The 24,428-nt window shown below is 44.4% G+C and overlaps 1 protein-coding gene across 1 annotated transcript in view; it reads left to right on the forward strand.

The window, feature by feature from the left end:
• Positions 1–24,428, forward strand: part of LOC141145322 (carbonic anhydrase 13-like) — a 116,102-nt gene that overhangs the window by 46,663 nt on the left and 45,011 nt on the right. The gene's annotated exons all lie outside the window — the stretch shown is intronic.

Raw genomic sequence — 24,428 nt, forward strand, 5'->3', positions numbered from 1 at the left:
TGCAATTGATGGGCACAGTTACTGCATTTGATGGGCACAATGGCTGTATTTTTCAGTTTGCTTGTTTGCACCCCCCCCCCAAAAAAAAAAAAAAATTTGAGCACCAGCCACCACTGGAACCAAACATACTCAAGCGGCTCCTTTGGGGGTGGCACTACAGTTATATAATTGTGTAGTTGTATGCTCAATTTTAGGGGCATAATTATAAAGCAAATGTGACTTTCACCAATTATTCACTGGTGGTGAATTAATCATTGTCCCGTACGTCGCTGGACTTTCGGTGGTTATACTAGGATGATCCCGGTATCGGTTTTTAGAGCCAGTGGTTGGCTCTCTTGTAATAGCAATTGGAGGGGCTCTCCAGCCACCTCCCCCCCTCCTGCCGCCTTCTGTGGCTCTCTTGAGCTCTCCCATCCCACCAGGAGGCCTGAGATACCAACAGACGCATCTGCTGGCTGTCCGGACAGCCAAGCAAAGCCTGGATCAGCTTTGATAGACTGGTCAGAATTGTAACACCAGAAGCGATGACATGACATCACTTCTGGTTTACTCTGAAACCATTAGTGCCATTTTTTGAAATTTAAAGGAATTCAGCAACACCAAATTTAAAAAAAAAAAAGAAAAAATTTATAGCAACAGTGTAAAAAAAATAAGAAAAAAAATAATGATTAAAAAAATATTTTTTATTAAAAGTGCCCCCATCCTCCCATGCATGCGCACAAAGTCACACAGGCACGCAAACAGCGATCATCCCACACATGTGAGGTATCACCGTGAAAAAAAAAAATTACGCCGTTTGTTGCCATTGCATGGGCATGCGCAATTTTAAAGCTTGACATGTTTGGTATCTATTTACTCAACGTAACTTCATCTTTTATCTTAAAAAAAAATGGGTTATGTATTGTGGTTTTTTTGCCATAAAAAAAAAAAAAGAATTTATTCTCTGGAAGTAATTACAACTCATGTACCTGGGGGATTCTCCTATGATGAATGTCAGATTCACTGTTTTATTCATATGCCCCTTAAAGTGGACCTTCACTCGCATCTTTGATTTTCCTTCCCTCCCTCCCACTACAAAATCGATTATTACATTTTTTCAAGGGTTTAAAGTACCTTTTCAGCAGGACCACGCTCTGCACTTCTGTCTTTCTTGCCACCCCTTTCCTGTCTGCCTGAAGCCCGAAGATACTGACATTGCACTTCCTAGAAGGCTTAGGATCAGTTTTCACTGCATGTTGCAGGAAAACTCCATTGCACTGCACAGGCGCTGATGTGCGTCATCATGGGTCGGCTGTAAGAGACAGGAAGTGACAGCTAGCCTCCTGATGGCATCAGAATAGAAGATCACCATGTGGGACCCTGAGTACTGAGAAGGAGTATCAGCTTACACCAGACAAGTGTGGATTGGCTGGGCAATATTCATTTTCAGACCCCTTTCATACTGGGGCACTTTTCAGGCGTTTTAGCCTGTAAAGCGCCTCTCAAGGCTGAGTGCTTTCACACTGGGGCGGTACGCTTACAGGACGGAAAAAAAGTCCTGCAAGCAGCATCCTAGGGGCAGTGCGGGAGTGGAGTATACACCACTCCTAAACCGGCCCTGCCCATTGAAATGAATGGGCAGCGATGCCGAAGTGCCTGCAAAGCACTTTGCCAGCACAACGCAAAACAGGTGATATTAACCTTTTCCTTGGCCACTAGCGGGGGTTAAAAGCGCCCTGCTAGCGACCGAAAAGCGCCGCTAAAACTAGTAGTGCTTTACCGCTAACGCCCGCACCGGCTCAGTGTGAAAGGGGTCTTAAAGTTCACAACAGGGACAGTGAAGCTTTTTTCCTATGATAGCAGAATCGTGGCAGCCTGCTAGCCAGGTCCCAAAGGTAATCAGACAGCAGGTGTTTCCAGCCTGTTAGAAGGCAGCTGAAATTGACTTGAAGTCATTGTTGTGATCTTTGAGAATCATTACGCACTAGGCTTAATGCACACACGCAAACTGAAATACTCCTATCTATGCTGGACCTGGCAGAAAAATCCAGTGTAAAAAAAAGCTCCTTTTGGTGCATAAATGTGTGCAAATATTAGCGCTTTACAGGCGTATGATATTTAGAAAGGTAATGCCTGTAAACTGATTCTATTGAACATAATATTTATTTATTTTGAATTCATTTACATGCGCATGCGCTTTATGTATGTATGTGCGTAAATTATGGCAGCAAGCTCCTCTTTGAATGCAGGTATGGGGCATTTTTTATGTGGCTAAATGCTGTTATAAAATATGAACCTAAAAGCCACAATGCGCATGGACACATTGAAGTTGATTTACTAAAGGCAAATAGACTGTGCACTTTGCAAGTGCAGTTGCACCCATTTTCCTTAGTAATTGAGAGGTCAGGCACTGATGTTGGATGAGAAGGCCTGGCTCGCAGTTGTTGCTCTAATTCATCCCAAAGGTGTTCTATCGGATTGAGGTCAGGATTCTGCACAGTCAAGTTTCTCCACCGCAAACTCACTCATCCATATCAAAAGGTCAGTAGTGAGTAGTTGCAGGTTGGGATCAGGCAGAAGCATAGTTGAGGAACAAACGATAACGAGTGGTACCAAAACGACAGCAGGGAAGACAGGAGCGAGATATTGGCTGAAAAAAGCACAATAATCTGGCAAACAGGAAGTGCAGTGACATGGCTTAAATCAGGAAGTTCATGGGAGGAGCAAAGCACAAGGTTTAAGACAAACAAGGTTCAAGACAGGATCATTCAAGGAATTGTCCCAGGAACTGTCCAGCATTCCAGGTAGCTCAGCAAGAAGAGACACTGCCTGACACAGCAGAGGTTCTGGTCTCAAATCCAGGCCTTGACAGAGGAACAGGTGTGTCGGTGATCAGGAGCATTGTTTTTGGCTTACGCTGGTCTGGTGATGGTGACAAGGAACACTGTTACTGGCATACAATGTTGTTCTGGGACTGATGTGGTGGTGATCAGGAAAATTGTTGCTTGTTGCATTGAGCTGGGGTGGTGGCAATCTGGAACACTGTTTCTAGCTACATTGGTCTGGTGACACTGTGGCTGGTTTGGTGGTGATTGGAGAAATGTGATTGGCTTTACTATGAGGGCTCATTCACATGTGAGGTTGAGGAATGGTAAAACCTTGCAGTTGAGCTGCGGATTTACTGCCTCTTGACTGCTACTCTCTTAAGCAGCACAGACAATGGCCAGGAGTGTAAACATGCCCCTGTACACCTACCGATCGCGACCTATTCAAGCGAATAGGGGTGTTTGTGTAGGGTCCAAGGGGTTAAAGCAGGTGATGAGGAGGCAATACAACCCCTTCTCACTGCCTGTCAAATGCTGTCTGAAGAGTGATCAGAACACAGGTGGCTCTCAAGAGAGGACAAACCTGTACATCCTCCCAGGATGACGCTTGTCATTAAGCACTTATGTTTACAAGAGTACGGTTGCGCACAGCCATTCACTTGCATGGCAGGCTATACAGATGTGGCTCCCCGGGCACAGGAAAGCCCTGGGAAATTTTCCTAGGCATATAAAATGCCTGTAAAATCAATGTGTGTATGAACCCTATGCAAGGGAGATCCTGTCAATAGAGGAAAAGTGGGAAACCAGCCAACTGACTCCACCAGCATCCAATGATTACTGAAAGACCTAATTTGGTTAATATGACCATTTATTAATATTGGTCCCCCTTCCTTATTATGCTAAGAAAAAGCCATAAGGAGAGCTGGGAACATGGAAGAAAAGAAAAAACTTGAACTTTTGAATTATATGTATTTTTTTATAGTTAGCCACTAAATTTCAAAATAACAGAAAGAAATCTAGCTGATACTATTGCCATCTAGTGTTCATATTACATTACTGCAAAAGCTTCATAACGCCTATATTTTATTGTACTAGTTGTAAAAAATATTTATAAAATACCACCATATTCCATAGCATAAGAGGAAGCAATGTAATAAACTGAGTTAAGAAATATTAGATTAGATTTGGATAAAAAAAAAAATGACTAGACTTTATAGATAACACAATTAGGCTGGATTCACACCTATGCATTTTTTAGTGCTTTTTGCATTTTGCAGATTTGCACTACAGTACATTTACCATGGTTTCCTATGGAACACGTTCTGTAGAGCAAATCTGCAAACTGCAAAAAGCACTAAAAATGCATAGGTGTGAATCAAGCCTAAAAGCTGATTATTCAAACATAAAGAAAAATCAAGATGTTGTAATGCAGATGATAAAACACAGAAATAATTTAAACTTCTAACAAGCAGAAGCCACAACAAACAATGTTATTGATGCTATGCCTGGACATACTAGTCAGCAGGGCTGCCCCCAAGAGAATTTTGTATCAAAGAGACCATGTCATCGGGTGTTTAGACAGATTACAGGAGAAAGGGAGCCCAGGTGGGTTCTCATTATATAATGATGGTTTTTCATAATCCAATAAGCAGGAAACAAAGGAAACTACAGAATTGTAATAAGAAATAGACAATTTCTTTTTGGCATTAAAGCATGGCAGAGTTGGCAATTACAGGAGTACCTGAAATCATAGGCGTGCGCACAATGTGTGCTGGGTGTGCCTGGGCACACCCTAATCACCTAGTGTGCATTAGCATTATTGCCCTGTGTAGCAGCGGGGAGATGGGAAAGGTCTCCCTCTTACCGGCTTTGTCATAAGAGAAGTGCTTACCCACTTCTCTTTCACTGTGTCGGCAGGGAGATCAATGTGCCAGGGCCATATATACAGACACATACACACGCATGTGGGGGTGCACACCCTAATGCAATAGGCTGTGCACACCTATGCCTGAAATCTATCACACATATTTTGGCATACACTCACTGGCCACTTTATTAGGTACACCTATTCAATTGCTTGGCAACACAAATTGATAATCAGCCCATGACATGGCAGCAACTCAATGCATTTAGGCATCTAGATGTGGTGAAGATGACTTGCTGAAGTTCAAACCAACCTTCAGAATGGAGAAGAAAGGGGATGAAAGTGAATTTGAACCTGGCATGATTTTTGGTGCCAGACGGGCTGGTCTGAGTATTTCCAAAACTGCTGATCTACTGGGATTTTTACACACAACCATCTCTAGGGTTTACAGAGAATGGTCCAAAAAAATATCCAGTGAGTGGCAGCTGTGTGGACAAAAATGCTTTGTTGAAGTCAGAGGTCAGAGAAGAATGGACAGACTGATTTGAGATGATAGAAAGGCAACAGTAACTCAAATAACCACTAATTACAACCAAGGTGTGCAGAATACCATCCTTGAATTCACAACACACCAAACCTTGAAGCAGATGGGCTGCAGCAGCAGAAGACCACACCGGTAAGAACAGGAAACCGAGGCTAAAATTTGCATAGGCTCGCCAAAATTGCACAATAGAAGATTAAAAAAACATTGCCTGGTCTGTTGAGTCTTGATTTCAGCTGCAACATTCAGATGGTAGGGTCAGAATTTGGTGTAAACAACATGAAAGCATGGATCCATCCTGCCTTGTATCAGACGTGCAGTTGGGGGGTGGTCAAAACATGTGGTTGAGGCACATTTTTACAACCTCTCCTTAAGCTGCAGATAGAAGTGTTTAAATGCCACAATTCCATGCTTCGCAGCCAGGGTAAAAATTATATCCCCTGTCGCGTTGAGCAGGCAGCACTGCCGCATGTGGCCCAAGTATTTGCAGGGATTAAAATAGGTGGTGAGGATGGGACATAATGTCTCCTCACCCTCTGTCAAACACCTCAGAAAAGCGATCTGACCGAGGATTGCTTTTCAGAGGTACGGCAATCATGCTGCACATATAATCCTAGCCTCACGTTATACTTTACTTCTATTTTAAGGTCAGTGTACATGGGCATTAGACTGAGAAATGAGTCATAACCCATAGGCTTCAATACTTTTAAGCATGACTTGTGTGAGAAGTATTTGACTTATGTGACACAATCTGACATTAAAAATAAATATTGTACTGTATTCAAGTGTACACTGCTCCCTATAATGCAATTCAAGCTCTGCATTCCAGATCCTTCAAACATGACTGACATAACCATGTCCAAAACACCAACACCCATGTACAGTGCTGTGAAAAAAAGTATTTGCCCCCACCCTAAGTTTTTTTTTTTTTGCATATTTGTCCCACTTAAATGATTCAGATCATCAAACAAATTTTAATATTACACAAAGATAACCTGAGTAAATACGAAATGCAGCCTTTAAATTATGATTTAATTTATTAAGGGAAAAAAGCTGTCCAAACTCACCTGGCCCTATGTGAAAAAGTAATTGCCCCCCCCTCCATCCCCCTCTTGCTAAATCATGAATGAACTGCGGTTAACCACATTTTTTGGAAAGCTGACTTAAATTGCACTTGCCACACCCAGGCCTGATTACTGCCAGACCTGTTGAATCAAGATATCACTTAAAGGGGTTGTAAAGTCTCAGGGTTTTTCACCGTAAGGTTGTATTAAGGTAAAAAAACCTTTTGTGGTGCAGCAACCCCCTAACGCCCCTTTTACTTACCTGAACCCAATCTTTCCAGCGACGAGAACAAGCACAGCAGCTCCAGCCGCTGTCTCGGGTCCTCATTGGATAGACTGATAGCAGCAGGGGCCATTGGCTACCGCTGCTGTCAGTCAAATCCAGTTTTGTGGGAGCTGGGGGGGCGGGCTGAGTCCTGCTGTCTGTGTCAATGGATGCAGCAGCAGAACTTGGGAGCGTGCCCGCGCGAGTGCCCTCATGGAGTTCGGCTCTCCGTGGGGACACTCGATGCGGGGAGGAGCCAGGAGCGCCACTGGGGGACCCCAGAAAAGGAGGACCGGGGCCGCTCTGTGCAAAACCCTTGCACAGAGGAGGTAAGTATAACATGTTTGTTATTTCAAAAAAAAAAAAAAAAAAGGAACCTTTACTATCACTTTAAATAAAAGCTGCCTGACAAAGTTAAGCGCACTAAAAGATCTCAAAAAGCAACACATCATGCCACTATCCAAAGAGATTCCAGAAGAGAAGTGAAACAAAGTAATTGATATGTATCAGTCTGGAAAGGGTTACAAAGCCACTTCTTAGGTTTTTGGACTCCAGCGAACCATGGAGAGAGCCATTATCCACAAATGGAGAAGACTTGGAACAGTGGTGAACATTCCCTGGAGTAGCCATCCAACAAATTTACTCCAAGAGCACCATTCAGGAGGTCATAAAAGAACCTAGAACAACATCTAAAGAACTGCAGACCTCACTTGCCTAAGTTAAGATCAGTGTTCATGTTACAACAATAAAAAAGAGGCTGGGCAACAATGACCTCCATGGGAGAGTTCCAAGGCCAAAAGGCATTGCTGACCAAAAAGAACACAAAGGCTCGTCTCACATTGGCAAAAAAAATCTTGATTATCCCTAATGCCACGTACACACGGTCGGATTTTCCGACGGGAAATGTTGGATGTGAGCTTGTTATCGGAAAGTCTGACCGTGTGTATGCTCCATCGACCATTTGCTGTCGGACTTTCCGCCAACAAATGTTTCTTAGCAGGTTCTCAAATTTTCCACCAACAAAACTTGTTGTCGGAAAATCAGATTGTGTGTACACAAGTCCGTCGCACAAAAGTTCACGCATGCTCTGAATCAAGCAGAAGGAGCCGCACTGGCTATTGAACTTCCTATTTCTCTGTTCGTCGTACATCTTGTACGTCACCGCCTTCCCACGTTCGTAATTGTTGGCCAACATTTGTGTGACCCTGTGTATGCAAGACAAGTTTGAGCCAACAACCTTCGAACAAAAATCCACGGTTTTGTTGGCGGAAAGCCCGATCGTGTGTACGGGGCATAAGATTTTGAGCAAAGATTCTGTGGACTGATGAGACAAAAGTATAGCTTTTTGGAAGGTGTGTGTCCCGTTACATCTGACGTAAAACTAACACAGCATTTCATAAAAAGAACATCATGCCAACAGTCAAACATGGTGTGATGTTCTGGGGCTGCTTTGCAGCTTCAGGACCGGGACGACTTGCCATATTTGAAGGAACTATGAATTATGCACTCTACCAGAAAATCCTGAAGGAGAATGTCTGGCCATCAGTTTATGACCTTAAGCTCAAGCGCACTTGGGTTATGCAGCAGGACAATGATTCGAAACACACCAGCAAGTCCACCACTGAATGGCTCCAAAAAAACAAAATTAAGGTTTTGGAATACCCTGGTCAAAGTTCAGACTTAAATCCGATTTGAGATGCTGTGGAATGACCTTAAACAGGCCATTCATGCTGGAAAACCCTCCAATGTGGCTGAATTAAAACAGTTCTGCAAAGAAGAATGGGCCAAAATTCCTCCACATGATGTAAAAGATTGTATTCACTTTCTGTAGCGCTGCTCACATTTTTATAGCAATTGAAAGCTTGATGTTGTGGCTGCCAAGGGTGGCACAACCACTTATTAGGTTTAGAGGGCAATTACTTTTTCACATCACTGTACATTGATGTATTGTGTGGATGCAGGTGGTGAAATTACTCACTGGCCTTTATAAAAAAAACCTGACATTCCTAACTTCACATCTCATCTCTGCAGAATTTTTAGCAGGCAGCTCAGTCAGTATCTGCACAAACTGGAAGATTTTTCTATTTCCATCAATTTGAGAGATTCAATAGAAATAATCACAGTACAGCAATGTCTTGTTTTATGTATTACAGAGACCCCAGCACACCCCATATACTAACATTTATATCTCCATAGTGGAAGTCAGCAGTGTATGCGCTGGTGCCAGAGGGTCCAGCACTAAATATTAGACAAAAGATTACAATGATGTACCATTCGAGAAGGGCAACATAAACAAGGCAAGCACATTGTGTAGACCTGTGCAAATGTCTTTCCTGTCTTCTATCACATTTCTGTTCTATGCATGGATTTATTACAACAAAGAAAATTCAATATTCTTATTGTACAGAAGTAAGCTGCAGGTTTTCTCATTTGTATTAACAAGAATCCAGACAGCTGCACATCAATTAATCCATCTTTATGAGATTGTAGGCCACACCCACCCACACAAATACATTCTCAAACCATCAAATATAATAAAGAAAGAACAAGAAAATGTGGCAAATAATGGCCGCTGCACTTTTATTGGTTTAAAGCATTGATCAAAATTGACAAAAATCAAACTTTATTATTACAGAACCATATTCAATATAACATCAATACAATAGCTCAGTGTTTAGAACTCGAGCAACACAAATACAGCTTATATCAGAATATAAACGTCCCCACAAGCTGGACTTGAGAAATCAAGCCCGGCTCAGCCACAAAGCCGAGGCCATCTCTCTACCACACTACAGGCCCAGATTAAATGCAGTATATCCAGTCCCACTTCTGAGAGGTGGACCCCATCCTGCCTATAGAAGCCCGGAATGCCACCCCCAAAGTCTATGTGTCGATAAGACAAACCCCCAATCAAGGGCATGTACTTCGCCATCGCTCTATTGATCCTCCTCCTCATCTTTTCCATCACCTTCCACTGTCAGGAGGAGAACCAAGAGAGACAAGGAAAAATTTCCAAAAATACAATCACTGTATCCGGTGAAATCAACTTAAAACGGTGCAAATCTTGTTTCATCCTAAAAAGCTCATTTAAAGTTCTAACATTACCTAGGTCATTGCCCCCTAAAAAATTAACCAAAATAGAAGGTGTAGGCCACACTTGGTACATCCTAGACAGGTTGAAATACAATTGAAACCACTTGAGACCTCTTATCCCTTTCCAATATAAAGTGAACGCTTCTGGCAACAATAGCTGTGCTGAGCCGCTGTTTTACACGCCCAGTATATGTATGAATACCCCAGAATCCATACACAATGACTCAAACCTGGGAAAATTAAAGAAAAAGGTTAGGTCTCACATACACTTTAAAACATTCTGACCTCCACCTCCCCAGTTCTTTAATGGCGGGCACCGCTCAACCCCTTCTGGCGGCATCTGAAGCCGCTCCTGTTCTTAAGGCGTGGGAAGAGAAATGGTAATTACATAATCCCAGGTGCTCCAAACATTTGCCCAACACATAATCAAACTGGTATTTGGTGAGTGGTAACGTATTGGCATGTATGAATGCCCTCCCACCTGGGTCTAATAAATACCAACTGATGTACCAAGGCCACTTGGTACGCCAATTTTTTGGAGTCAGGGAATAATTCCGATATCCTGAATGCCCCGAGAAAGGCAACCACAAACGCCCTCTTAAACAGCAAGGCTTCATAACTTGAGAAACACACTGACTGTGTAACCTCACAAAGAAGGTGTAAAAACTGCAATGAAATAGGCTTTCTGCTATCCGGGGTAAAGCGCAATTTCTTGTACCCTTTGAGTGCCTGTCTCACAGAGAAGTATGAAACACGCTGGGTAGCTTCTTAAGCGGAAGAAAAATAATACACCAGTAAATGTCTTGGACACATAACTGTACGAAAATTGCTGCTCCATGAGCGACTGTAAAAATGACAAAATGGCCTGCTCAGAAGGGTTGTCGCCCTCCAAACCTAGAGTCCTTGCAAATTCCATCCACATGCGTCATGAGGCCAAATAGCAATCCCATGTTTTTGGAGCCACCGAGTTTTGTATTGCTGTCATGGTCAGGTCTAGATTATGTCCCGCAATCTGGACAAGCAAGTCTTTCTTCATCCGTTTCCGAAAGCAAGCAACGAAATCTGTCCATCTGAAAATGAAAGAGCGCATCAGTTAAATCGTTCAAAACACCTGGAGTATATTTGGCCTTCAGCCATATGGTAAATTTTAAACATAAAAAAAAAACTGTAACCACAAACAAAGAGCTGGACGAAAGGCAGTTTATGGTGAAGAGAACGCCTTTATTATCCATTTCGGCAAGGATATGCATATTCACAAACTGCTCTCCCCACAACTCAAGAGCTAGCAGGACCGGGAATAATTTAAGCAAGACCACATTTTTTGTAGCTTACTTGCTATGCTAGGACTCTGGCCAAGCTGCGCAGCACCAGTGTGTTCTCCAAATGCCACAAATCCTTTGGAGCCTGCAGCATCTGTAAATAGACGAAAATCTGGTGCAAATATAAAGTCCATCTGGAAAAAGGATTGACCATTGTATGAGTCAAGAAATCTCTCCCATACACCCAAATCCTTTTTTAAAGACTTAGACAGCCTGATATGGGCAAATGGAGACTTCAGTCCTGAAGTTGAAGATACATCCTACGAGAAAAGATACATCCTACCGGCATGATCCGGCAAGCAAAAGTCAAAACTCCCAAGAGGGATTGCATTTCCTTCAAGAGGACCTTATGCCAACTAAGAAACTGGGCTATCAGAGACTTGAGCTTCAAAATCTTTGCCATGGGCAAACTAAGCTCCATGCATTGTGTGTCTATTAATATGCCTAAAAACACCAATGAGGGGGTGGAGCCGGCACACAGCATGTAAGGACGGCAGGGACAGAGCTCCGTCCAGAGATCCCTGATCCTGCATTGATCCTGAGAGCAGTCTGCCTGATTTTGGTCTAAATTGCGGGGGGGGGGGGGGGGGGGTATGCAGGAAGCTTGCGGGCACCCCTGAGGATGGTGAAATACAGGTCACCACCGCCAAAAATGGCCGGGGAGCGTTTGGCAAGGTTTGCCTGGGGATCCCAAGATGACCTGGAGTTGGAGGAGGAGGAATGGCCCCCGATGAGAGGTGTGGTGTCAGACCAGCCAGCGTCTCCTGAAGGCAATCGGGTAGGTCATAGACCCCAAAGGGCACAGTTAAAGCGGAGGGGGAGATCTTTGGACAGGCTGGAGCACCATACAAGGAGATCAGGCTGGGAGGAGGATGGGGTGGGTGAGCCGTCCCTTACATAGATCATGTCTGCCAGATTAAGCTTATAGATCACTTTGGTGAGCTCAAGATTGAATTTTCATTCATGAAACATGACATGCAGAGAGAAAAGGCTTAGGCTACGGATCAACGTAGTGGCAAAGAAGGCCCTGTCTGAGCAAGCTTTGAAAATGGCTGATATGGAGGATCGTATGAGACGAAATAATATCCGGCTAGTGGGGTTCCCTGAGAGAGTGGAGAGGAGACACCCCGATGAGTTCCTGGAAGGCTGGCTTACTAAATATATGGAGCCTGGGACTTTCACTAAACTGTTTTCTATTGAAAGGGCTCACCATGTACCGAAAGTTGCGATCCCTCGCCCTATGATAGCGAAAATTCTACATTTTCGTGACCAGGAAAATATTCGGAGAGGGGCCAGGATTACCCAGAGTTGGAGTTTAATGGATATCAGATATCCATCTACCTTGATTTCTCGGCTGCCACTCAAAAACAGGTGCCAGCTTCCAGTCTGTGAAGAAACGCCTCAGAGATCTGAAATTGATCTACACTATGCTTTACCCAGCTAAACTTCGGGTTGTGGATAATGGTAAAGTCTTCTTCTTTACTACTCCTGTGGAAGCTTCTGGATGGTTGGATGCCCGAAGTTGCCCAGGGGGGGAGGTTCCCAGCATCCTCCATAGTACCCCTCTGACGCTTTGCTGTCAGCCTGGAGGGAGGGAGTGTGGCCCAGGGGAGGTTGGCTGTGGGGATAGTTGGATGCCCCTTTTCCTGCTACCTTCTTCTTGCTACCTTACTCAGGAATATACTCCTCTGCCCTGTCTGGCCTGCAATTCGGATGACTAACTATGCTATTTTCTTGCTCAGATTCATTGCTGCTCAGACTCACTTCTACACAGAGGATCTGTGGATCTGTTCTGTATGTTCTGTATGTTGCAAGAATTGTGTTAACCCCTTTTTTTTCCTTAAGGGGGATTTTGGTTGATGTTTTCTTTGACTGGAATCTTCTCGGATGCTGCAAAGTGTGGGGTCTTGAATAAGCCTCACATCCGTTTTCCCTTTTTTTGGTCAACTGTTATGGGATATACAGTATCTCACAAAAGTGAGTACACCCCTCACATTTTTGTAAATTGTTTTATTTTATCTTTTCATGTGACAACACTGAAGAAATGAGACTTTGCTACAATGTAAAGTAGTGAGTGTACAGCTTGTATAACAGTGTAAAGTTGCTGTCCTCTCAAAATAACTCAACACATAGCCATTCATGTCTAAAACGCTGGCAACAAAAGTGAGTACACCCCTAAGTGTCCAAATTGGGCCCAATTAGCCATTTTCCCTCCCCGGTGTCATGTGACTCATTAGTGTTACAAGGTCTCAGGTGTGAATGGGGAGCAGGTGTGTTAAATTTGGTGTTATCGCTCTCACTCTTTCATACTGGTCACTGGAAGTTCAATATAGCACCTCATGGCAAAGAACTCTCTGAGGATCTGAAAAAAAGAATTGTTGGTCTACATAAAGATAGCCTAGGCTATAAGAAGATTGTTAAGACCCTGAAACTGAGCTGCAGCACGGTGGCCAAGACCATACAGTGGTTTAACAGGACAGGTTCCACTCAGAACCGGCCTCGCCATGGTCTGCCAAAGTAGTTGAGTGCACTTGATCAGCATCATATCCAGAGGTTGTCTTTGGGAACTAGACGAATGAGTGCTGCCAGCATTGATGCAGCGGTTGAAGGGATGGGGGTCAGCCTGTCAGTGTTCAGACCATACGCCATACACTGCATCAAATTGGTCTGCATGGTTGTCGTCCCAGAAGGAAGCCTCTTCTAAAGATGATGCACAAGAAAGCCTGCAAACTGTTTGAAGACAAGCAGACTAAGGACATGGATTACTGGAACCATGTCTTGTGGTCTGATGAGACCAAGATAAGCTTATTTGGTTCAGATGGTGTCAAGCGTGTGTGGTGGCAACCAGATGAGGAGTACAAAGACAAGTGTGTCTTGCCTACAGTCAAACATGGTGTGTCATGGTTTGGGGCTGCATGAGTGCTGCTGGAAGAGCTACAATTCATTGAGGGAACAATGAATGCCAACATGTACAGTAACATACTGAAGCAGAACATGATCTCCTCCCTTCGGAGACTGGGCCGCAGGGCAGTATTCCAACATGATAACGACCCCAAACACACCTCCAAGATGACCACTGCCTTGCTAAACAAGCTGAGGTTAAAGGTGATGGACTGGCCAAGCATGTCTCCAGACCTAAACCCTATTGAGCATCTGTGGGGCATCCTCAAATGGAATGTGGAGGAGCGCAAGGTCTCTAACATCCACCAGCTTCGTTAAATGTTGTCTTGGAGGAGTGGAAGAGGACTCCAGTGGCAACCTGTGACGCTCTGGTGAACCCCATGCCCAAGAGGGTTAAGGCAGTGCTGGAAAATAATGGTGGCCACACAAAATATTGACACTTTGGGCCCAATTTAGACATTTTCACTTAGGGGTGTACTCAGGTTTGTTGCCAGCAGTTTAGACATTAATGGCTGTGTGTTGAGTTATTTTGAGGGGACAGCAAATTTACCCTTTTATACAAGCTGTAAACTCACTACTTTACATTGTAGCAAAGTATAATTTCTTCAGCATTGTCACATGAAAAGATGTAATAAAATATTTACAAAAATGTGAGGGGTGTACTCACTTTTGTGAGATACTGTAAGTGCCTGGCAAGTTGGGGTTAGGTGCAGCGTGGGGGAAGGGGGGTTCTGGGGCTGGGTATGTTTGTGTTTTTGTTTTTCTTGAGCAATCATTTTTTACCTGGACTCAAGTTCTTTAAGGTTAATGGGGAAATTGTATCTCATCTTTTCTCCCATATACGTTTACTCCCATATACGTCTCCCATATTTTCTGTGGGCTCCTGGTGGGAGGGAGGCTCTATTGCACTGGTGCCCTCCCCTGCTACGTTGGAGGGGATGGGTGGACAGATCTCTGGTTGTGCTGGAATCATTAGAAATGGTGGTAAATCTAATGCCCTGTACACACGGTCGGATTTTCCGACAGAAAAAGTGCGATCGGATTGTGTTGTGGGAAATTCCGATCGTGTGTGGGCTCCATCAGACTTTTTCCGTTGGAATTTCTGACACACAAAGTTTGAGAGCAGGCTATAAAATTTTCCGACAACAAAATCGGTTATAAATAATAAATAGGTTAAATTCCGATCGTGTGTACACAAATCTGACGCACAAAGTGCCACGAATGCTCAGAATAAATTAAGAGACGAAACCTACTGGCTACTGCCCCGTTTATAGTCCCGACGTACGTGTTTTACGTCACCGCGTTCAGAATGATCGGATTTTCCGTCAACTTTGTACGACCGTGTGTATGCAAGACAAGTTTGAGCCAACATCCGTCGGAAAAAATCCATGGATTTTGTTGTCGGAATGTCCAATCAGTGTCCGATCGTGTGTACAGGGCATTAGAGTGGTCTCATGGAATGTCAGAGGCCTCAACTCTGAATTTAAACACTCCCTAGTCTTTAACTTTATAAAGACGTATAAACCACACTTGATTTTGCTGCAGGAGACTCACAGTGCACCAGGGTTCTCTCTCTCAGGAGGGCCCAAATTGCTGGAGCTTACCATGCCAATTTCTCCTCCTATGCCAGAGGGGTATCTACCTTGGTTACCAAAGCTATGCCCATAGCTATACAGGCGAATAAATTGGATATTAAGAGTAGATATGTCATTCTGGTCGTCAAAGTAATGAATAAGTGCCTGATGTTTGTGAATTTATATGTTTCTCCTCCCTTCATGCTTTCTCAGCTGGATGATATGCTACAGGCTACGTATAAGATAGCGGAAGGGAAGATTTTCATTTTGGGGAATTTTAATGCAGTGGTGGATCCAACTGTGGATAGATTGGGGGTGTCTCCTGGGACTCCAGCCCCCTTCGCGGATCACCTATGGATTCCGGGATGTATGGCGGTTTCAACATCCGGACACCAAGGAATATTCTTGCTTCTCTGAAACGCATAAAACACTATCCAGAATAAACACTGTCCTTACTGAGGGGGGTGGACTGGAGATAGTGAGCAAGGTTGCATATTTACCTAGAGCACTGTCTGTCCATTCTCCCATTGTACTGGACCTTAGGTTGGGGCCTAAACCTGGGATCCGCCATTGGCGCAGGTAAGCTAGCTGGTTACAGGAGGAATATGTGAAGATTAAATGTACTTAGGCTATTGGTACCTTTTGGGTTGAGAATGAGAAAGTGGGTTCACTCCTCCTTCAGTGGGAGGCCTTCAAAACCACTCTGAGAGGGGTTTTTATGACAGAAGTGAGTGGGTTCAAGAAGCAGCTCGCCTCTGCCGTGAAAGAGAAGGAAACGGAGGTGTCACTAGCAGAAGCAAAATATGTTAGGACCCAGACTAGGGAGGATTTGCAGGGGAAAACTAGGGAATAACATGTCCTCCTGAGCAGGGCCGGTACAAGGCAGGGGCGGAGAGGGCACGTGCCCTGGGCGGTACCATTTGGTATAGGGGGGGGGGCGCAGCTGTGCGCTCCTGCATGATCCTCCCTTCCCTTCCCTCAGCACACAACTACACTTTTACTCCCCTACGGAGGAGTCCCGTTGTCTCTGCCAGCGCCGTGACTTCACTCTCAGACGGAGGCGAGGTGGGAGGACGCAGAGAGGAGCGCAGGGAGGCGGCAGCTGAGAGCTGAGCTGAGAGCTGAGCTGTGTCGTGTCGGCGCGCTGTCTGTCTCAAGCGGAGCCGAGCTGAGGAGGTGCTGCCTGGCTGGATTCAATCTGGAAGGTAGAAGAGCGCAGTGCCAGTGTTCTGACTCAGATATTTAGCAGTGGTGGTCACTGGTCATTAACCTCGCCTCCTCCCCTCCCCCCAATCCAGACATTTATTAATCTGTTTTTTAGTGTTTACTTACACAAGTTCAGACTCATAACTTCTGAGTCTGAACTTGTGTAAGTAAACACTAAAAAACAGATTAATAAATGGCTGGATTGGGGGGAGGGGAGGAGGTTGAGGCGAGGTTAATGACCAGTGACCACCACTGCTGAATACCCCACAATACTGTGCAATACTCTGCAATACCCCCACAATACTCTGCAATACCCCCACAACACTGTGCAATACTCTGCAATACCCCACAATACTGTGCAATACTCTGCAATACCCCACAACACTGTGCAATACTCTGCAATACCCCGCAACACTGTGCCATACTCTGCAATACCCCGCAATACTCTGCAATACCCCGCAGTACTCTGCAATACCCCGCAATACTTTGCAATACTCTGCAATAGCCTCCAATACTCTGCAATACCCCGCAACACTGTGCAATACTCTGCAATACCCCCACAATACTGTGCAATACTCTGCAATACCCCACAACACTGTGCAATACTCTGCAATACCCCCACAATACTCTGCAATACCCCACAATACTGTGCAATACTCTGCAATACTCTACAATACCCTGAAATACTCTGCAATACCCCACAACACTGTGCCATACTCTGCAATACCCCGCAGTACTCTGCAATACCCCGCAATACTTTGCAATACTCTGCAATAGCCTCCAATACCCTGCAATACCCCGCAATACTTTGCAATACTCTGCAATAGCCCCCAATACTCTGCAATACCCCACAATACTGTACAATACTCTGCAATACCCTGAAATACTCTGCAATACCCCACAATACTGTGCAATACTCTGCAATACCCTGAAATACTCTGCAATACCCCGCAACACTGTGCAATACTCTGCAATACCCCCACAATACTGTGCAATACTCTGCAATACCCCACAATACTGTGCAATACTCTGCAATACCCCGCAATACTGTGCAATGCTCTGCAATGACGACATTGATTCTTTATTAAAACCGGGGGGGGGGGGCGCAGTTTGCCATCTTCGCCCTGGGCACCAAATGGCCTTGTCCCAGCACTGCTCCTGAGTGATCAGACCACTAAACTTGGACTTGCTCAAAGGCGGCGCATATTTGAGTTTGGGGACAAGAACGGCAGACTGTTGGCATAACTGGCCCGACTGGACTATGTCCCAATATATAATAAGTGTCTGTGACAGGCACAGAGTCGGAAGTATGTGACTCGGGGGACATTTTACGCGTCTTTGCTCAATTTTACAGGGAACTGTATGTGTCATGTACCTCCGAGGGGGGGGGGGGGAAAGCATTGGAGACCTATTTATCAATTATTGATCTACCCGTACTAACTGATGAAGACAGCACCATTCTGGAAAAAAGATATTACTCTGGAGGATGTGGCGGTGGCTATCTCCTCTTTTGCTCCCTGGAAATCTCCTGGTCTGGATGGCCTCCCCTCGGAGTGGTACAACACTTTTAGGGATAGTTTGGCACCCCGTCTGTTGAGAGTGTTTGAATCGGCCAGATGGGACGGTAGAGTGCCACTTTCCATGAGAGAAGCTCTGGTGGTTCTGATCCCAAAAGGGGGGAAGGACCCTAGGTTGTGTGACTCCTACCACCCGATCTCGCTGATGAATGTGGACACAAAAATTCTGGCTAAAATTATAGCGGGGAGGTTGCAGATGGTGATAGTAAAGCTTGTAAATGTGGATTAAACGGGATTTATCCCAGGTAGGTGTCCTCAGATGAATATTAGGACTCTTTATGAACCTTCAGGCTAGACACGACAATAAACATTCTGAGGAACTACTCATCCCACAATCCCTTTAGCTTAGCTCACAAACATGATGTCAGTTGATAACACTGGGCACTAGAGGGACATACAATGCATAGAAATAGCAGGGGAACACTGTTCTTTATAATTGTAGTCCACATTGCTACATAAATATCGGGGGATTCAAGTGCAGCTCCCCATCTCTAGGTTTTTGGAGCTAAATTTGGCACCGAGTATAAGGGCTCCTTGGGAGAAGGTGCAAAAATGGCAGATGCTACTACTTACAGTGATGGGTATAATTAATTTATTAAAAATGATTTTTCTCCATAAGTTTTTGTACATTCTATCGAACTCGCCTGTCTATGTGTCAAAACAGATCTTCAGGAACAACCTCTTTTGTGGTAGGATTTTTGTGGGGATCTCGATTTCCCAGGGTGTCCATGGCCATACTGAAACTACCCGTTACAATGGGGGGATTGGCCCTCCTGGACTCACGAGCCTACTTCTTTGCAGTGCAGCTGTTCTTTCTGCATTGGAGATTTTTTCCTCAGATGCCTAATGCGACTAAGTTGCTGGAATCTGTGGTGGCTATTTTGCAGGAGACTCTCCTGAATATGGTGTATAGGAAGGGTGTGCCAGGTAGAAGGGTGGGTTCGGTGCTGGCCCTGCCTGGATGGATATTTCATATCTGGCCCAAAAGAGATGGGCCCTATGGAAGTCACCTAATAGCCCTCTGTGGTATAACGGAGCACTCACTGAGTTTTTTTTAAATGGAGGATGGGATAGTGGGGGCTAAATATGGGCTTAAGTATCTCCACCACATATTTCAGGAAGGTAGGCTGTGTAGCTTTGCTCAGCCTAGGGAACTGTTTGGGATACCCAAAACTTGGTATTTTCGATACACCCAGCTGCATCATGCGGCGGTGGCGCAGTTTGGTATAGGGGAAGTACAGGTACAGAATACTTAGTTGGAAAGGGTCTTTTTGGATCCTGACCCTGCCAAAAGTATTTCCAGATACTATTGGGAGGTGGGCCCAGGGGACTCCAGGTTGATCGTTAAGTCTAGGTCTCATTGAGAAGTGTTTACACCAGAGTTTTCAGAGGAGCTTTGGGTACTTATCTGGGCTCTGTCATTTCTTCAACGAATAAGATGATACAGCTTTGATACCACCATCAGATGTATTTTGCACCGGTCAGACTATTCCATATGATCAGGAGAGACTCCGCTACTTGCCATAAATGTTTGTGGGCGGATGGCTCTTTTGTTCATATCGTGTGGGAATATGCCATGGTGAGACCATTGTGCTCTGTGGTGACTGAAGTTATAGCAGATAACTTCGACCTTCCTTGAGATGTCTCTTGGAGTTAAATGAGGAGTTAAATGAGGAGTTTAATGAGCACACCAAGCTGTTCCTTAGAATACTGTATTATAGAGTTAGGAAACCTATAGCTAGGAGATGGATCCATACAGAACAACTGATGTTTGGGATGTGGCTGAAAGTTGTGAATGCTGACATTCTTCTCTACCGCATGATGTACTAGGCCAGGGAAGCTTCCAAGAAATTTAGGAAGGTCTGGTTTAGGTGGGTTGACTCAAAGGAGACACTGGAAGATGGGTGAACTAGTAAAGGATGGAGAAGTATTAGTTATATATTTGTCACAAGTTGATGGGATTGGCTTGAGGGTGGGGGTACAGACTCGGTTTTGGTGAATTACATGGTGGGGTTGAAGAATATTCCACTCTATATATTTTTCTTGTCCATGGTTATTTGTATATAGTTAATTTCACTTTTTTATTTAAAAAAATAAAATAAAATGCAGTTATGTGGACCGGATTACTGTGCATTATGTGATGTTTCTTGTATATGATGTTTCACCTACCCCATATTCTATATGTGTATATTGTCTCTGCTGAATAAAAATTTTTTGAAAAAAAAAAAAAACTCCATTAAAGTGGTAGGCAAAAAAGGTGCTTGAGATTACACGAAAAGTCTGCAGCAAGTGGTCACAAGTGATTGAATCTGGCAGCCCGATAAATAAAAAATAATCCAAGTAGTGAACTATACTATCCATACACGATTCGCAACAAAGTGCCCAGTGTAAAAACACTGAGAAGGTCTCAAAATAAGCGCAAGACACCGAGCAACCCATAAGGAGACACTTATCGAAAAAATAACATTCCTCAAAGTAAAGACCTAAAGAGTTAAAAGCCGATGGGGAGATTGGCAACAGAAGAAATGCCAATTTGATATCGGCTTTGGCCAGCTGAGCCCCATGGCCAAAGGACCTAATCTTGACAATTGCATCCTCAAAAGTCGAATAGGACACTGAACACAGCGCATCATCCAGCTCATCATTCAGAGAATCACCTTTGGGAACGACAAGTGATGTATTATGCAAAACTCATTCGGCTCTCGCTTCGGCACAACTCCCAAAGGGGAGATGCAGAAATTATCAAAAGGAGGTGACTGGAAAGGACCCTCAACCTGTACTTCTGCTATTTCTTTATAAAAAAACATTCTTACAACTTGCGGAAAAAGCTGCACTGATTTTAGGTTATTTACAATCATGCATCCCTCTCCTGAAAAAGAAGGTAATGTAAAACCCTTATCAAATCCTTCAATGAGAAAGAGAGCCTTCTCCCTGTCTGGGTACCGATCCAGCCACAGTCGCATTTTCTCCAGCCTCACTGGCGTGTAGGCTTTTAGGAAAATGATCCCTTTGCACTTGACTGGTTCCCGCTCCAGCAGTTTTCTTAAAACATTTAACCACTGGGTGTGCCCCAGAACAGTAAGCACATTCATGCTTATACTAACACGAAACACCCCAATGTCATTGGCTTTCATTGAATGCAAAACAGTAGCCCCTTCTGTAAGCCAAACTCATGGGGTTAACTGCAGGCTGTTTAAACATTCTTTGTTTAGGGGGCAGGATAAAATTTAGCCACAGCCCCACTACTTTCATTCCCCACTTAAGAACTGGGTGAATGGAGACTTTCTGCCTGAAAGACTCGTCATATGAGCACAAACCCTAAAACACCAAAATTCTTGTACGCCTCCAGCACATGATTTAAGTGCTGGAATAACCCACCACAAAGCTCTGGGCATTTCTCAGTCATAACGCTAGAAAAAATTCAATAAGCTTGCAGCCAATTAAAAAAAGACCTGGGGATCGGCCTATGCCTATCCTCCTTCTGTTTCTCCTCCCTTTCCTATCTGCTTTGTCTACAAATTCTTTGTGAAAGCCCGAGGGCTTTCACACTGGAGCGGTGTGCTGGCAGGACGTCAGGAAAAGTCTTGCCAGCAGCTTCCTTGGAGCGGTGCAGGAGCGGTGTGTTTACCGCTCCTCCACCGCTGCTCCCCATTGAAGTCAATAGGGCAGCGCTGCGATACCGCCGGCAAAACGTCGCTCCGGCGGCTTTTTTTTTGCGGGAGGATTTAACCCCTTTTCGGCCGCCAGCGTGGGGTTAAAACTGCCCTGCTAGTGGCCGAATAGCGCTGCTAAAATGACGGTAAGCAGCGCTAAAAATAGCGCCGCTTTACCGCCGACGCCACCCAGAGGCTCGGTGTGAAAACCCTCTTAAGAGGAGAGATATCTAATTAACTGAAATAGTGAAAAGCAATGTGATAACTCAGAAGGCGCTGAGGGGTTAACTGTTACATGCTGATTTGCTGCCTCCTGCGCCTCTACAGGGCCAAGCACTTGCTGCATTTGCCTTGATCCATTCACACTGCTCCTCTCTTCTCTACTCCCACCTGTCAGCTGGGGAGACCTTACTGTGTCGTATGCATCAGGTGGAGAAGGCAGCCGCCCTCTCTCTCCACTCGCAGCAGGGCGCCTAGCTCTGCCCCTTCTTCCACCCCTTCTGGCTGGAGACAGTGAATATGTCCATGTCTTCTTTCTAGCTCGGTGACTTTGCCCTGTCACTCTTCCGTCTTCTTCATCTCCCCCGCTCAGCAGTGAGCGCTTTTCTCCCCTCACCTCTGCAGCCTGTACTTGCCACTCCAGAGGGATACTGCGCCTCGGTCCTCTTCTCTGTGCACTGTGCTCCCCCTTTTGGCACCTACAGCCATTCCTCCCCTCCCTCTTCACCTGCCTTTTCCAAGACATGGCAGACCAGGGACTTCATGACAGGTACACAGTTCTTCTGCTGCACAGGGAGCTCACACACAGGGTCAGCTAGCTTCTTCAGCTGGACGGGTCAAAAAGGAAGTCCCAGCCTCTGCAGCTCTTTCTATCAGTTATCCCTGGAATTCCAGAATTTTGCAGGTGTTCCCACTGAATCCCAATGGAATAGCTCATTTAAAGCATTTAAAGAGACAGTACTCCCTATACCACTGCCTATACTCTTAACAAGAAAAATAGCTAATACTATAAATTGGGCTGGGGAGGCCACAGTCTCAAGAATGGGGGCCCCAATTAGTGCCCCCTTTTATCATTCCATCATAAAAGCAACACATACACTCAGCGGCAAAACACTGTTGGGCATAAGGAAAGTCTCACAGTGCTTTGCTGCTATATGTGTTGCTTTTCAAATAGTTAAAGCGGGGTTCCACCCAAATTTTGAACAATATCTGTATGTATTCTCTTCCTTGCCTAGATGCTGACATGCTGTTTAAAAAAATTTAAATCGCCGTAATTACCTTTTATTTTTCTATTCTTCTTTGCACTTCCTGGTTCTCCTCCCGTGGGATTAGGCGTGTTTCTAGCCTCTCCCAGACTCCTGGGAGCTAGTCTCAGGCTTCCCAGGATGCCACTGAGCATGTGCGGGAACGGGTGGTGAATGCTGGGAGCACAGCATTCACCACATCCAGGAAATAAATGCTTGTGGGCTTCAAATGCCCACAATGAAGATGGAAACCGCCTGCAGTGAATAATATAAGTTATTCTTTCTGACGAAATCTGACACAGGCGGACATATTACACACAATATGTGAGTATGTAATGCTGAGAAGAAAAGTTTGTGAATGAACTCAAAAAAAAAAAAAAACGATAGATAGGTGGACCCCCGCTTTAAAACATAGCATTTAAAGAGTAAATTAGTGTAAGTTATTTTCTGTCCTTTTTTTAGAAAGCAGTTGATAAAGTTATACATTTCAGATATGCAGTACAAAGTCTTACATTGTCAATTTAAATACTATTTTGCGAATAAATGATACTAAAAGGAAAAAAAAGACCAATTGATCTATATATTTGATTCCACTTTCCAAAACAAGTGACAATTTTTTTTTCTTTTTGGTTGGCATCCCTGAACTTGGTGTATTGAAGGGCACGTTCTAGAAATATTTCCATATGATGAAAGGGTCTATGTAGAAAGACTCCAATAATATCCAACCACTGGATGGAATGGAAATGGTTAGAAATTTTTATTGTTCTCTGTGCCCCTCACTTCCTTATGAAATTATTGAGAGAGGGAGCTAGAGAGATTCTCGCCACAAGAAACCCAAACAGCAAGTAAGATAAAATAGATAAAAGTAAAAACTTGCTGAAAAAAGGTAGCTGAAATAAACCAATCGATGCTGCTAGGTATTCATCAATAAATTATTAAACATGTTTTATGCCACATGCAATCCTCTACACAGCAGCATATAGATTGACACCCATGACTGCTGAGGCACAATGGGCCCAGGTACAAATCAAATGTAACATAAATGGATAGAAACCCTCACCCTTGCCCCCTCACCCCATTTAAATATACACATTTACAACCATTAGGTTGGAAAGGGCAAGGCCACAGCTTTATTTAAATGCCAACACATAACATGTGAACACTTTTAAACCGGTGCCAGTCACAGTTGTACTATGAGCACACAATTCCAAAAGGGGGCCTGTCCTCATCATAAGTGCTTCACAGACAGCCTACTTCCAATTTCCGTCAAGGGCATAGCCCATTACAGCAACTTTTATGCTGGCAAGGTCAAGAAACCGCAGC

The sequence above is a fragment of the Aquarana catesbeiana genome, linkage group LG05, assembly GCF_042186555.1.
Source record: "Aquarana catesbeiana isolate 2022-GZ linkage group LG05, ASM4218655v1, whole genome shotgun sequence".
Lineage (NCBI taxonomy): Eukaryota > Metazoa > Chordata > Amphibia > Anura > Ranidae > Aquarana > Aquarana catesbeiana.